This window comes from Myxocyprinus asiaticus, chromosome 3, assembly GCF_019703515.2.
Source record: "Myxocyprinus asiaticus isolate MX2 ecotype Aquarium Trade chromosome 3, UBuf_Myxa_2, whole genome shotgun sequence".
In the NCBI taxonomy this organism is placed as follows: Eukaryota; Metazoa; Chordata; class Actinopteri; order Cypriniformes; family Catostomidae; genus Myxocyprinus; species Myxocyprinus asiaticus.
The window spans coordinates 37038510-37053223 of record NC_059346.1 but is presented as its reverse complement, the minus strand read 5'-3'; the positions used below and the strand labels follow the sequence as shown (position 1 = coordinate 37053223).

Sequence of the window (14714 nt, the reverse complement as noted above, 5' to 3'; positions counted from 1 at the left end):
GAGAGAGAGTGTTTGTGTGAGTTTGTGTGTGTGTGAGACTGTTTGTGTGTGTGAGACTGTTTGTGTGAGTTTGTGTGTGTGTGTGTGAGAGAGAGAGTGTTTGTGTGTGTGTGTGTGTGAGTGTTTGTGTGTGTGAGAGAGAGTGTTTGTGTGAGTTTGTGTGTATTGAGTGTGTGTGTGTGTGTGTGTGTGTGTGTGTGTGTGTGTGTGTGTGTGTGTGTGTGTGTGTGTGTGTGGTGTGCGCGTACTGAGTGTGTGTGTGTGAGAGAGAGTGTTTGTGTGTGTGTGTGTGTGTGTGTGTGAGAGAGAGAGAGAGAGAGAGTGCTTGTGTGAGTTTGTGTGTGTTGAGTGTGTGTGTGAGCGTGTGTGTGCGCGCGCGTGTGTGTGTGTGTGTGTGAGAGAGTGTTTGTGTGAGTTTGTGTGTGTTGAGTGTGTGTGTGTGAGATAGTGTTCGTATGTGAGTGTTTGTGTGAGTTTGAGTGAGTTGAGTGAGTGTGTGTGTGTGAATGACTGGGTTCACTGACTTATATAAAGTCCCACTCAAAGTCCATTCGTTTCTTTAGTAGACTGGAGACACGAGGGTTGACTAATGTCATCTTTTTCTGGGCGACTTTCCCCGTATGCTTTGACAGGACTTTGCCTCGTCCAGCCTTGGTGCCTCTCTCAGGATTTATCCCGATGAAACACCTGAAAAACAAATGTGTGTACTCATAAATAGTGTCAGGAGAGCTTTCTTAAAGGAATAGATCACCCAAATATAAAAATTCAATCATCATTTACTCACCTTAATGCCATGCCAAATGTGTATGATTTTCTATCATCATCAGAACACAAACGTCATTTCAGCTACAGAGACAACAATGGAACATTATTTAAATAAAATGTGCAACGTTGTTTGAAGGCTGCACTTCGCAGAATAAAAAAGTTATGTTTTTATGAATCTCACCCTGTAATATGGAAGATCCGTTTCAGAAATCCAGCTGCACTCGGTGTCACAGTTACAGTTGGTTTCCCACTGAAACAAGTGTTTAAAAAGTTAGATACAATTCCAGTATCACCAATGTTTTCAGATTAAAAGAGAAGGAATATCATGCATCCCTGCATAAAACTTAACATTATCAACTGTACAGCTGCGTTTCCCAAAAGCGTTGTATACTTCAACTTCGTCGTAAGTAGATTGTAGAAAGTATTGTCACCAATGGTTTCTACAACCTATTTAAGCTTACAATGCTTTTGCGATTGCAGCCCAGATCTGAACGTTAAAGTTGTTAACGTTATCTGACCACACTGACCACTTGAGTGAGGTGTTTCTGCACTGTTTTGTGTGTCAGCTCAGACTCCCATCTCAAATCTGACATGCAAATTAACAACTTAAACCAAATCCAGTGCATTATTCAATCTGACAACAAATCACTTAAAGAAAACAATTTTAGTAAAAGAAACAAAGATCTTGGGCTTAAAGACAGAAATATAACGTTACAAACAGCTTATTTAGTTGATATTGGGATTTGATGGCAGGTAGGCTACCAAAATCATTATCACAGCACAATTTGAATTGAACATAAATGTAATGTTTTATGGCTATGCTAAAAAGCAAAGCAAAAGGGTACTCGCGTATTAATTCAGAAGATGAAGATGGGTGAAAAAATCACCCCTTAAACACGTGTGGGCTCACTGTAGTCTTGTGTTCCCAAAATGCAATGCAAAAAAATACTGTAAAGTACTGTTTTCTTTCCTTTGAGCAATCAATACTGTAAAATACTGTAATATTACGTCTAAGTCATTTAACCAACCAAAATTACCAGTAATGTACTGCATTTAAAAATAACAGGATTATACTGTTGATATTTTGAAGTAAATTAACAGCAATTTTTAAGAGTGTGTGTGTGTGTGTATGTATGTATGTATGTATATATATATATATATATATATATATATATATATATTATTTTATGTAAGTGTGTGTGTGTGTGTGTGTGTGTGTGTGTGTGTGTGTGTGTGTGTGTGTATATATATATATATATATATATATATATATATATATATATATTTATATTTTTAATTTTTTTAGATTGTGTGTGTGTTATGTGGGACCACAGGGGTGTTCGTTAGGGGTCAGGGTGGGATTGTATTAGTAGGGTTTAAATGTAAAATGTTGATTCATTATATATGTGTTGAGTTTTTTCCACTGTCATATGCACATGAATCAATAAAAATGTTAATTACAAAAAACATCTATTCAGACTTCTGACTTGCCGTTGCTGAAACTGTTGTAGCTTCCACTGTCGCCACAAATGCGTCACAAATGCAGGTCCTTCTTTTCTGTGCTTACGGGCATGAAGTCAACATGCAAGGATGAATGTTGTAATCCTGCAACTTCGTGCCAAATCCAACCTGACAGCTCAAAATAAAAATATTTATTGTAGGCTTAGTTTAGTAAGGACAGGGTTTTGAACACAGATTTTTATGTACTAGCTCAGTAATGGACTTTTGTTGATATTTAAAACTAAAAATTCTCCGTAGTGCAGCTTTAAACATACAAATGGTCTCTTCCAAACATTTTGTTACATCCTTAGCAAAATTTTGTGAAGGGTGTTTTTGTGTGTTTGTGTGTATATGTGCCCTTCTACATTGGAACAACTGTTTTAATGGATGTGTTCTTCTAATGCTCTCTGAGATGAGACCGCAGCTGTCTGAATCCCAGAGAGCATTTCCTCATGCCCTTTTAAAAATCATTCTCCTTTCTTCCTTTTGCCGCAATTTAACACCAGGGTGTCCAATTTCAGATGAGCAGCGGAAGTCTTGAGCAAATGGATGAACAGTGAATGGATGAATCTGTTCATAAATGAAATTGTCTCACTCTGTCTTTAATTCTTCTACCTATTTTATGTGCTTTTTCTTCCTTGTTGTGTTATTGTTTGTGAACTAGTGCTCATTGTACATGAAGAGTGTTTGTGAGTGACACTCACTCCTCAATGGTCAAATATCAGTGTGGACATGTCATCTTGGAGAGGTAGGCTGTAAAAATGTAATCTAAGCTTATCCTTTTAATGGTCATGCAAGGTTTTTTTTTAGTGGTGGACTAGATGTAAGGTGTTTAGTTAAAGTGTATCCTGTTGCATGAGGAGTGGGTTAGGGTTAGGGTTAAACATTTTCGTGTTTGATTTGTTTCTTGTTCATTTCACTAGTATTTAGTGAGAAACTCTACAGCAGACTTGACAATGTACTTGTAAATTAGACACTTGCAGAAACTCCGGCATTCTTGATATATTTGTGTCTGTGTATATACAGTTGTGTCTGCAGGATAAATCCAGTGATTTATAGTGCACAGGTAAACTAATAACCAGTGAGTGGCTCTGTCTCTCATAAACACACTCAATCTATCTGTTTCCTCAGTTCTCCATTATGGATGGGAATTGTAAGGAATTTAATGATTCTGGTTCAGATTCAAATTTTACATGATGATCGGGGTTCCTTAATGATTACATTAATTATTATTTTTGTACTTTAGTACTTTTTTGAAGAGTACTAAAGTGGTCCAGCGGACATAACTAAAGTACTGACAAAAGTAGTGTCTTGTTCCAGTGAGTAAGTCAAGAACCATTAAGACTGATTCAGAGTCAGTTGAACCCAGTAACACAAGTTGTAGACTTTTTGACCGACTCATTAAAAAGAACCGTTTTAAAGGTGCTATATGTAATATTTTTACTGTACTAAATCATAAAATGACCATAATACGTCATTAGAGAATTAGGACACATGCTAAGTTGAAATACTGGCTTCTCCAATAACAATGCTACAGCCAGTATATTCTATTTTGAAGTTTCCGTTCCGGGCCAGAATTTCTGTTTATGTTTTCGCCTGTGTGATCCCGCCCACTGCTCACTCACCAATAGTATTTCGACACAGCCGGGTTGCCAGATTTGAACAAGTTTGCAGGCAAACAACACTGCGTGCTGCAGCCATGGAAACCAGCAAATTAACTGGATCAGAGATAACAGATTCCACATGACCTAAAAAGCCTCGCCATCCATCTAAAAACCACCATGACCAGAGGCGTAGTAAAACAAGGATAAATATTGAAGATGCCTTTGGAAGATGGAGACAGCTTAAAGCCCAGAAATCCTTTAAAACGGATGCTTAGTTGGCTAATTTTCTCCTTAACAGGTAAGCATTGAGCGTCACCTAAAATTAGCTATCTAATTTATCTCTGCTACTAGTAGGGATGGACATTTTGAGTAAATTCAAAATTTGAGTACTCGCTTTCATACTCTGTTTCATGTGCAGCCTGGTTTCAAGGCAGCGAGACACAGCCAGTGAAGTGATTCTGACTAATGCGGCGGAGCAGACAGGCCACGGCTGTTTACTACCTCGGCAACAACCAGCGTGACAGAAACATACGACAGAAACCACAAGCTTGACTCAAAATTGACTCAATTTATGAATGCATTTACTCTATACATTTAATGAATACATATGTATTTGTTGATTATGGCATATTTGTCCAGGCAAATGGTCCAAGCACCTCCACCCTAGCAAGAGTTGTCCTCATTCTGGCAACCCGCATGAGCTTCGAGTCTGGGGCAGGGCAGACAACTCTCCAATATTTTGAATTTGGACTGCAGTACCCATTTCAAACGCTTGTTGTCAATCTTACATATAGCACCTTTAAAGGAGTCAGAAGTTCACAGTTAGTGGTCATGCTGTATGTTTGTTGTGTACAACCAGCGAGGAGATTAGGGCAGTCAACAGGGCTGAGAATTTATTTTTGAATTTTTAACAGAAATATTACCAAAAGTCAAATTATATTAAAATTTTAAAGACATTATTTCAGCGAATCCAGGGCATGCTGAGTGACTCCAGCCAGGTCTCTTAAGCAACCAATTGGCCCGGTTGCTAGGGTGGGTAGAGTCACGTTGGGTTAACCTCCTCGTGGTCGCTATAATGTGGTTCTCGCTCTCGGTGGGGCGCATGGTGAGTTGTACGTGGATGCCGTGGAGAATAGCATGAGCCTCCACATGCGCTTGGTCTCCGCGGTACCGCGCTCAACAAGCCGCATGATAAGATGCATAGATTGACGGTCACATGGGGAGGCAACTGAGATTTGTCCTCTGCCAACTGGATTGAGGCGAGTCACTATGCCACCACGAGGACCTAGAGCACATTGGGAATTGGGCATGCCAAACTGGGGAGAAAAGGGGAGAAAATCCGCCCCCCCAAAAAAAGACATTATTTCAGGTGGAGGCGGGGATTTTAAAGACATCTGATTTTTAAATCGCAGTTGTCTCCTACATCCACAAGAGGGTGCAACAAATCTATATAAATATATAGATGGGTGAAAGAAGTTCGGAAGGCCTATATATATATATATATATATATATATATATATATATATATATATATATATATATATATATATTAGTAATTTAGAGCTCCTTCATATAAACCAATTAGCACAGTGTTTATTTCAAAGATCATACTGTATCTGGCAGTTAAAAACTGTGCTTAAATTGATAAAGTCAAAAGATTTAGCCAATTAATTTTTTTTTGTAATATTAAGTAAAAAAGTAAAGCGAGAAAAGAAATGCCTCAGTAGACGTTTCTATGTAAACATAGTGTTGCACATACCGGTGCCGTAGTACTACCACAAACTCAAGCTTCATAATACTGGCAGTACCACAGTGTTTTTTATTAAAGCTGAAGTGTGTAACTTTTTTAGTGTTAAAATACTTTCTCCTATCCCAGCTTAATATGCAGAGACAACTATAAGTAAGCCATTCATAGGTTAATTTTCTTGAAAACTGTAAACACCGTGTTTTCTGTGATGTTATAAAACTTTGTTTTGAACGACCTGCTTAGACCCGCTCCAGCAATGTTACTCAAACAATGGCATGAGTTGGGGGTGGGACTATCTGACTGCTTGAACAACAGCAGATGAGTGGCGTATTCAAAAAAACTGTTTTGAAGACATTGTTTATTTTTGCAGTTTTGTTCGGTGGCAGTAGTTGCGCAGAAATTACATATTTAAGCTTTAAATACAGTTGTATGAATGTATCTAAAGTATAATCCGAGATGCTGATAAGAGAGCAAGGCATAGTCAAGATACAACCGCCAAAGACCTTCACATCTAGGGGTCATTCACTTCGAACATGACCGTCTTTTTCTGTGTAAGCATGTACTAAACAGATGTCTTTGACTTTTGCGTCGTTTTACTTTTTTTTTATTTATTTTTTTTTATGCACTGCATCGGTTTTAGCCCAAGAATGTGATTGCTCTGAACTGCGCATAACACTCTGTCTACACTGGACTCATCCGTTGCCGCAGCATGACTAATGTGATGCAACGTCTACACTGAAAGCGTCCAAGTGGACATTCTAAATGATGCGTAGACAGCACAGACCAGTCAGCTGCAAGCTCGAGTAATAAAGTGGCTGGAGTATGCTCATTTAGCATTTGATTGTGCATTTTTATCTTCGAATATTAGAATTTAAAAATTTTACTTTGACAGTCTTAAGAGGACATAAGAAGATCTGTTGTCTAATTATTCATGGCGCCCAGTATTTAATTTTCATCACATTCAATTCAGACTGTGAACCCGCACCTCAGCTAAAAGTTTTGGCATGGCACTGTAGATCTACCTGTGCCGCTGTGGAAACACTGTGAGTTATTGAAGTTAATAGAACCGAATGTCATGAAAATACATATTTAAAAAAAATTATCCAGTTCTGAATAAGAGCGTTTCAGAATTTGTGCATATTATAATTTGCACCCAAATTTAAAATAGTTCATGTAATTGTTTGAAATTCATTCTCAATTCAAGAGGCTGTTTTAGGGCAGACACTGTTGTCACACTTAATGGTGTATCTACTCAAGAGGAGAGAAAATGATTCACGAGTGGAATATTGAGGAAATTCTACAACTGTGGCTTTTTCCATCCATTATAGCTGCCAAGAGCCACCTACTTTTGACAGATAGGACAAAGGCTAGTGGACAACTGAAGAGAGTTAACAGGTATTTAGTATTTAGAGTGTGTGTGACTCTGTGTCTGACAGTTTTGTCTCTGTTCTACTCTGCTGTTCTTATTTCTCGGTTTTATTCTCCTTTTGGTCACTTCTGTTGGGCTTCACATTATACATGGTCTTGCTCAGGCAGGTCCAGATATAAATAAAAATGCAGAGAGCTCCAACACCTTTTCATTGGGACAGAGTGTGCCTTGGTTCATTGTTCACACCTCACAGTAGGTTATAAACAAACACACACATCTACTAGTTCTACATATTGGTGTTTCTAGGTGCTTGTCCATACATTTCAAAATAGAACTCAGGATGTATATTAGTTAATTGGATACACATACAGTGTTGGAAAACTTGCCTTGAAGCTTAGTTCTAGCTCGATCAATGGCGCTCTCTCTGTTACGCATATAAACACTCTCACACTTACTCATATTCACTCTTCTGATCTTTCCACATGTTTGTTCGCACTTTCACACACCCACAGATCACTGCTGTACTTGCACCTTATGTTCAGCAGCTGAACGATCATCTGTAGAAATGTCAAAGGCGCTCTCTCAGTCTGTTTCTAAAGGGGTGTTTTACAGTGATTTGGAGCAACAAAGCGACTGGAAGTCATTCATTTTCAGTTATGCCCCTTTCACACTGACAACGATTTTTATTTCTAGAGGTCGTTATTTATGGGCTCTGCAATTGCATAGCCTATGGTCACTGTTGCTCATTGTGCCAAAAATTGGCATCTCTCATTCAGTACATTTACATGCACTTTAAAAATTCCATTTTAGCTGGACTAAAACAGTCATTCATCATTTAAAAATGTCATGTAAATGCTTTAGTCTGAATGAAATTGTACCAGTTTGATTTTTGCAAAGTTGGACTAACTGACAATATGAATGTAGCTCAGCTTCAACCAACATGTAAACACATAAATCGGACCAAAGTTGGCCTCAGCAGTGTGTGCACATGCTCCGAACGACATAATTTGGTTCAGATATAAATAAAAATGCAGAGAGCAACATAGACAGACGAAAAACAATTAATTTTTTTTTTTTTTTTTTAAGTCTCAAAAAGCTGGAAGAAGCGGGATTTAATCGAAGTCCCAAATAGATCAATTACAGGGAAAAGAAGATGAATGGACAACCTGTTTTAAGTTTTAATATTCTTCACCTAATTTTTTTTAAATGTTTCTATTCACCTTTAATTGGAGAAGTGTCAGTGCTTCATTAGTTCTCCTTTCTTTCTTTCTTTCTTTCTTTAATCTTTCTTTCAGTCTGTCGGTCTGTCTGTCTGTACATCTGTCTGTCTGCCTGTCTGTCTGTCTGTCTTGTCAGCTGCTGTCCTTTTTTCTCTCCATAACACACAGCCTATTAGCGTCTTTGCCACTCCATTCTTTCACACTGATAACATTATATAAGCTAATGTCTGTGTGTCACACACAAACTCACATGCTTAAAGATGACACCCTGTCTGCTAGAATAACAAAACTCTGACAGAAAGATGTGATATCTGTGGCTACAGCAAAAAAATAAAAAGCTTGTGAGAGCTTAACGCTCTGGGATGTGCTTAAGTCATCACTAGTACACTGACAGCGGCATGACTGCGTGGCTTCAACATGCAGTTAAAGCAAAATCTATTCAGGCTGCCGCTTGCTGCTATAAATTGAGTCTATAAATGAGCCCGCAATGATGTGAACATTTATTTACAACAAGTGTCTCTTTCTGTCTCTCCCTCCTGTTGAGCTGCTTTTGTATTATAGGGTAAAGCTAATCTCTTAAAAAAGAAAAAATGGAAGCCCTCACCGCCCCACCCACCATACATCCTCCTCTGTAGTCCTCATAAATGATAATCACAATCTCTCTTCTCCACTCTTCTGCTGAAAAGTCATTTCACTCAATAGCTTTTTGTGTTGCTCGGAAGATCTACATGCAAGCCTACACTGGATTTTTCTCTCTCTATTGTATGTGTATATTTGAGTGTAATTAGCCTGTTTTGTTCTGAGCGTAAAGGCCAGTACAGGCAGATTGTCTGAGCTCCGGAGCACAGCCCCACCAGAGCCTGATTACAGCTTACTGTAGTCATTTTCTAAATGGCTCACTTCCACTCCACTTTCTCCCATGTACTCCCACCCTCTATCCTCCCATGCACACAAGTAAAGAGAAAAGAGTCTTTTATTAGATGTGGTTTGACCCAAACATCCCTAGCAGCTTGAATCCAAACTAACTTTCATTCTTCCTCTGTATGGTTTGTGACATGACAGTGGTGTTTAATGGTTTTTTAACTTTGTAAAATATCAGCCTGTACTGTTCTGTTTGGTCTTCTGTTCCATACAGTTGTGGTTGTAAACCGTGAATAGGTGAGCATTTAAACTTGGTCTATTCATGATTGGAAAGCAATCCGATCAGCAAAAACACATTAAGTGACCAAGTGTATATACCCCCAAAGAGTCTGGACAAGAGGAACAGATGAATGACATCATCAGTGGAGAGTGAGGGAGTGATAGACTGAAAAAGGACATTTGAGGGATGAAAACTAGGTCTCAACCTTGCCTTTTTCATGGGTATATCTGACAACGATAGAGAGTATGTTTGTGTCATGCTGATTTGTAAGTGCACTGGTTGGATTTTAATGAGCTGCATTCATGACCTTTCACTACTCTCTCTCTCTCCCTCTCTCTCTCAGTTTAAAGCACTTTTAATGACTGCTTTTTCATACAGTATTGCCAAAGCATTAATACACAGAAAAGATAATGACAATAAAATAATAATAAGATATAAAACAATAAAAATATGCACTATAAAAAACAATAAAAAGGTGCCAGATAATGAATAAAATAAAAACTATAATAACAATATACACTATACAATATAAAATAGGATACGCATTTTACAAGTCATTATGAGCATTAAAAATATGTTGACAGATGTACATTAATATACCCAAGGCCGCCGATAAGGGGGGACAACTGGACCTTTTGTCTCGGGCCTGGGCTTGAGGGGGGCCCAGACAATAGTGGTTTTAACCACCACGCAATTGCCCCCGCCCCGTAAGGAAAGCTCAGCAAAAACCACTTGAGTGACATGTTATTCTGGGTACACGCACAAATTACCTGTTGTCAGCTCGCTTTCAGAGCAGTTCACATTAGAAGCCGCCGGGTTCTGGTCAGTTCTTCAGATAGGACTTTGGGTTTGTGTTTGTAATTTATGGAGAAAAAATAAAATATATATATATATATATATATATAGGCCTTCCGAACTTCTTTCACCCACGTGCTCTCGCTCAGATATGCGCGAACGGATGAGTTAAGGGCCGTTCACACCGATAGTGTTTTGCGTTTGCCTGCTCTGTATTTCCATTGTTTTCCTATGTAAACACGCTGGATGAACATCCTTGACTGCTGCTCCGCATCTTGCTGTTTCTTCAGTGTCACACGCAGGACCGGCACATTTTTAGACACTGTGTCAAGTTAATAACACCTTCAGTTTTCAAAAATGCATGTCGAGACACCTGCGTTCTGTTTCATTTGTTGCGTTGCGTCTAGATTGTTTTTAGCGCATGTGTTACAATGTTTAACATTATTCCAGATTGTTCTGCAACAAGCAAAGTTTCAGTGCTTGATAAACAGCAATGTTTTTTTTCCTTCTGCTCTAGTGTCTTGAGGGGCTGCCTTGCCTTGTATGTTTACTGTTACAATACTGTTACTAATGTTGCCTATGATGCTTACAAAAAATACAGCCTTATGCAACATGGTGAACAATACACTGCAGCATCAGAAAATAAGCTCCTGGTGAAAGTAAAGTAAATAAGAAAGGAATATATTACTATTGTATATAAATCAAAGTAATAATAGTAATACTGTATCATATTATAATGACAAACTGGACAACAATAAATAATTTTTGGGTAATAATATTAATAATTAACTTAAATAACAACTGAATTCCAAAATGTTACTGGGTGAAGTAGTAGGTTTTGCACACCCTGTTCACATAAAAAAATAAATAAATAAATAAATAAAGAGTTTTGTAAAAATATATGTAGGTAAATATTGCTTTTTCCCTCCACAGGGTCCACAGAAAGTCTGTTCCATACTGTAGAGCACATCTAAACGCGTTTAGCGGGGGACGCAGGTATATAAACACAGAGACGCAACCGCGAAAACCGTCCGGGTAGCGCACGTTGATGGGATAATTTGCCCTTAATAGCATAGAATGCTCTTCTAGATTTCTCTTTTAGTGCATTCACTGTCAGACCAAAACTGCTGATTTTTAGACCGAGGTAGTTATAGTTTAGGGTGTGTTCTATTGCAGTGTTCCCCAGAGTTAATGTGTATCTGGTTTCCTGCAATCTGGCTTTTTTCTGGAAGATAATCATTTTAGTTTTTTCAAATTGACTGTCAGGGCCCAGTTCTGACAGTAGTTCTCCAGCAGGTCCAGGTGTTGCTGTAGCCCTTGTGCAGTAGCTGACAGCAGCACCAGATCATCTGCATAGAGAAGAAATTTAACTTGAGATCTATTATTTAGAGTAAGACCGGGTGTTGCAGATTGTTCCAGTAGCACTGCTAACTCATTAATGTATAAGTTGAACCAGGGGCGGACTGGCCATCGGGAGAACCGGGACTTTTCCCGAAGGGCTGGCCGCGAAACGGGGCTGAATGGGCCACTATAAGCTGAAATTGGCCGCCGCGATATGCCGAAGGGGGCAGCTCAACAACTTTTGGGCCAGTTTCTATGTAAACTCCTGGGCCGATTTCTCTTCCCAGTCCGCCCCTGAGTTGAACAGAGTTGGACTCAAACTGTAGCCCTGTCTCACTCCACGCCCTTGAGTGAAGAATTCTGTTCTTTTATTGCCAATTGTAACCCCGCACCTGTTGTCCCAATACATAGATTTAATTGTGTCATACATTTTACCCCCTATGCCGGATTGTAGAATTTTATAATATAGACCATCATCCCAAATGGAATCAATCGCTTTTTTAAAGTTGACAAAACATGAATAGATTTTGCCTTTGCTTTTTTTGGTAAAAGTGCTGGTTGACTATTTTGGTCGATTATTTTGGTTGTTTGGTTAATAATTGCCTCTTGTCTGAACTGTTTGTCTGGTTATACATATTTTAATACAGTGGTTGTTTCTGTTGTTGGTGTGCAGTAAGCGGGTGTACTTCACAGCTGTATTACCGTCTGGGAAACATGTTGTTCACCACAAATGACCAGGCATTATCTGTTGCTGCTTGTGCTGTCTGTGTCAGAGGGGTTGACAAGGCCGAGCCGTCATACTCAACACATTGAGGCTCATACCTGGCATTCTGTATGTATGGATTTGTGCAAATATATACTATATTAAGTTTCAAAACATGCATAGGTGCACTCATTCACACTCATTGGGTCTTATTTAAAAGCCGTGCGAATGTCTTCTGTCTGTCTGTGTGTCTATCTATCACTCTATCTGCAGCATAATCAAACGGGAAGTCGTTATGTTGCTCATACATCATGTACCAACAACACTTACAGCTTTGGCCACTGAAGGCAGTGTTCAGATTTCAGTAAGCACACAGTGATTTCAGCTAAAGAAAAGTCATCCTACTGTTTCTGATTTCACTGTGAGGTCTGTCTCTCCGTCCGTCCGTCCGCTTTGCATCTTTAGAGAGCATAATGATATATGCACCTGTTCAAGTGAGGTGTGGAAAGCCCTTGTATGGAGATGGTTTGGGCAGATATTATGCTAATTACTAACTGCTGGCATACACTCCCTCATTTAGAAGAATCCAGATTCATCAACATTAGAACAAGGGTAGAAAAATGTATGTGTTTTCTTATGTTCATCGTGGTCTGATTCTCCAAAGTCAAAATTAAAATCTGAAAGTTCAAAATTTAGAAAAGGTCACCTTAGATCACAGTTACTCATCCAAGAGGATGTGCGGAGGACGTGGAAGTGAGGAGAGAGAAAGAGAGAGATGAAACGCCTGGGGCATAGTCAGAGCACTCTGTCTGGTATGTTTGATGTTAAATTGAAGTTCAAATTTGAGATTAGATGTGTTTTGCTTGATGCCATAAGAGCACTTTGGCATGGAAAGGTACTTGAAGGTTTGCACAGATCCAAATACACTTGACTGATGGAAATGGAGCCAAATGTTATGAAGGAGGATATTTTGAAATCCTGATGTCCTAACTCTGACTTGATTGATTGATGTTAATACATGCCTGGCAGCTATCATAACTTTATTTTTTTAATTTAGGGTCTCTTTTTAAATGACAGAACAATGTTTGCCATAAAATTTTGTTCTTCACATAGAAATGTGTGAAATAACACTCAAACACTCATTTGAGATAATGTTTGGTTGCATTTCTCATGACACACTTGAGTAGAACACTTGCTGAATTGTAATGAATTCACTGAAAATGGGCGCATCAAACTGACAGATGGTAATTATGTCGTTGCTCCTATTTGTTGTGAAAGGATCCAAAACATGATTGCAAATCGTTTAGCTTTACACCTTTTACTTACAGTAAGCTTTTAATATGCAGCGTCCCTTTTAAATATTCATTTTAATTTATTTGTTTTGAAAATCCTTAAGTATGTGAGATTGCTGAAAATAAAAGCTGGATGGGTATTTTACAGGGTTAACTGTAACTGAGTGGTTGGACTTGTATAGTGATTTCGGGGGTGTAATGGTGATGAGGCAGGAAATCCAGAGTCAATCCATTTCACAGGTCCAGTTGTCTCGCTCAAGAGCACTTTCCAGAGTCACAGTCCTTTTGAAGGATCCTCATACAAATTGTTTCTGTCTAACACTGTATGTTGGACTATGTTCTGTTCTGTGGTTACTGTAATAGCTTCTAATCATCGATCTGTAAAGTGTTAATCCTACCACTGTGTCCAAACCAAGCGAAACATGACAAGTAATTTGTCAGTCCACACTGAGAGTAAAAATTTTGCACGACACCACACAATCATAGCCAGCCAGAACATTATTTATGTTTAAAGGTGAAATGTGTAATTTTTTAAAATGTTAAAATACTTTCTCTTAATGCGACTTAATATGCAGTTTTAACTGTAAGTAATCCATTGGTAGGGTGTAGTGTAGTTTGTAGTGTGTTGAAGTGTAACTCTGTGGCTCCGTGGAGCTATCAAAACATTGCTCTTTGTTTTAGCATCTTGATCAGCCTGACTTTTGCCATTTTTCCCCACAATTGTGGAAATAGTACCTGAACTAAAATCAGTTCAATGTAGAACTATAACCATTCTGATTAAATTCCAAGCATAATTTTTCCACCAGGGACACGAAAGCAGGAACTTTGTTTAAATAAGCTTTGACGTAAGCATGTGACTGTTGTGGTGGTGATGCCTAAACGGACTCACTTCAAAACATAAACAATGGGTGACTGTGAAAGTTTTCGTGTTGATTTTTATTGTCCTGTTTTGACGTGGAAAACTTCAGGTGGACAAGATTAGGAAGAGATGGAAAACAACAGGAGAGCGAGAGCAGAGAAGAGATGGCGTTGACGCTGTTTGTTACATTTGCATTATCATATGTGTGCTTCCAATAAACAATGCCACTTGAAACTATGTGTAACACTGATTTCAACTAGCAATGCAATCAGTGCTGTGATTCGTAGGATAGTACTATGTACAAATGGCAAACATAAAAAAGTCACTTGTAGCCTTCAGGTAAAACATCTTTACTAGTGAATAATACAAACAGTGAAG

General features: G+C 38.6%; 1 protein-coding gene across 7 annotated transcripts in view; it reads left to right on the top strand.

The window, feature by feature from the left end:
* LOC127427451 (protein FAM222B-like) overlaps positions 1-14714 on the top strand; it is a 101959-nt gene that overhangs the window by 59642 nt on the left and 27603 nt on the right. The window lies entirely within an intron of this gene.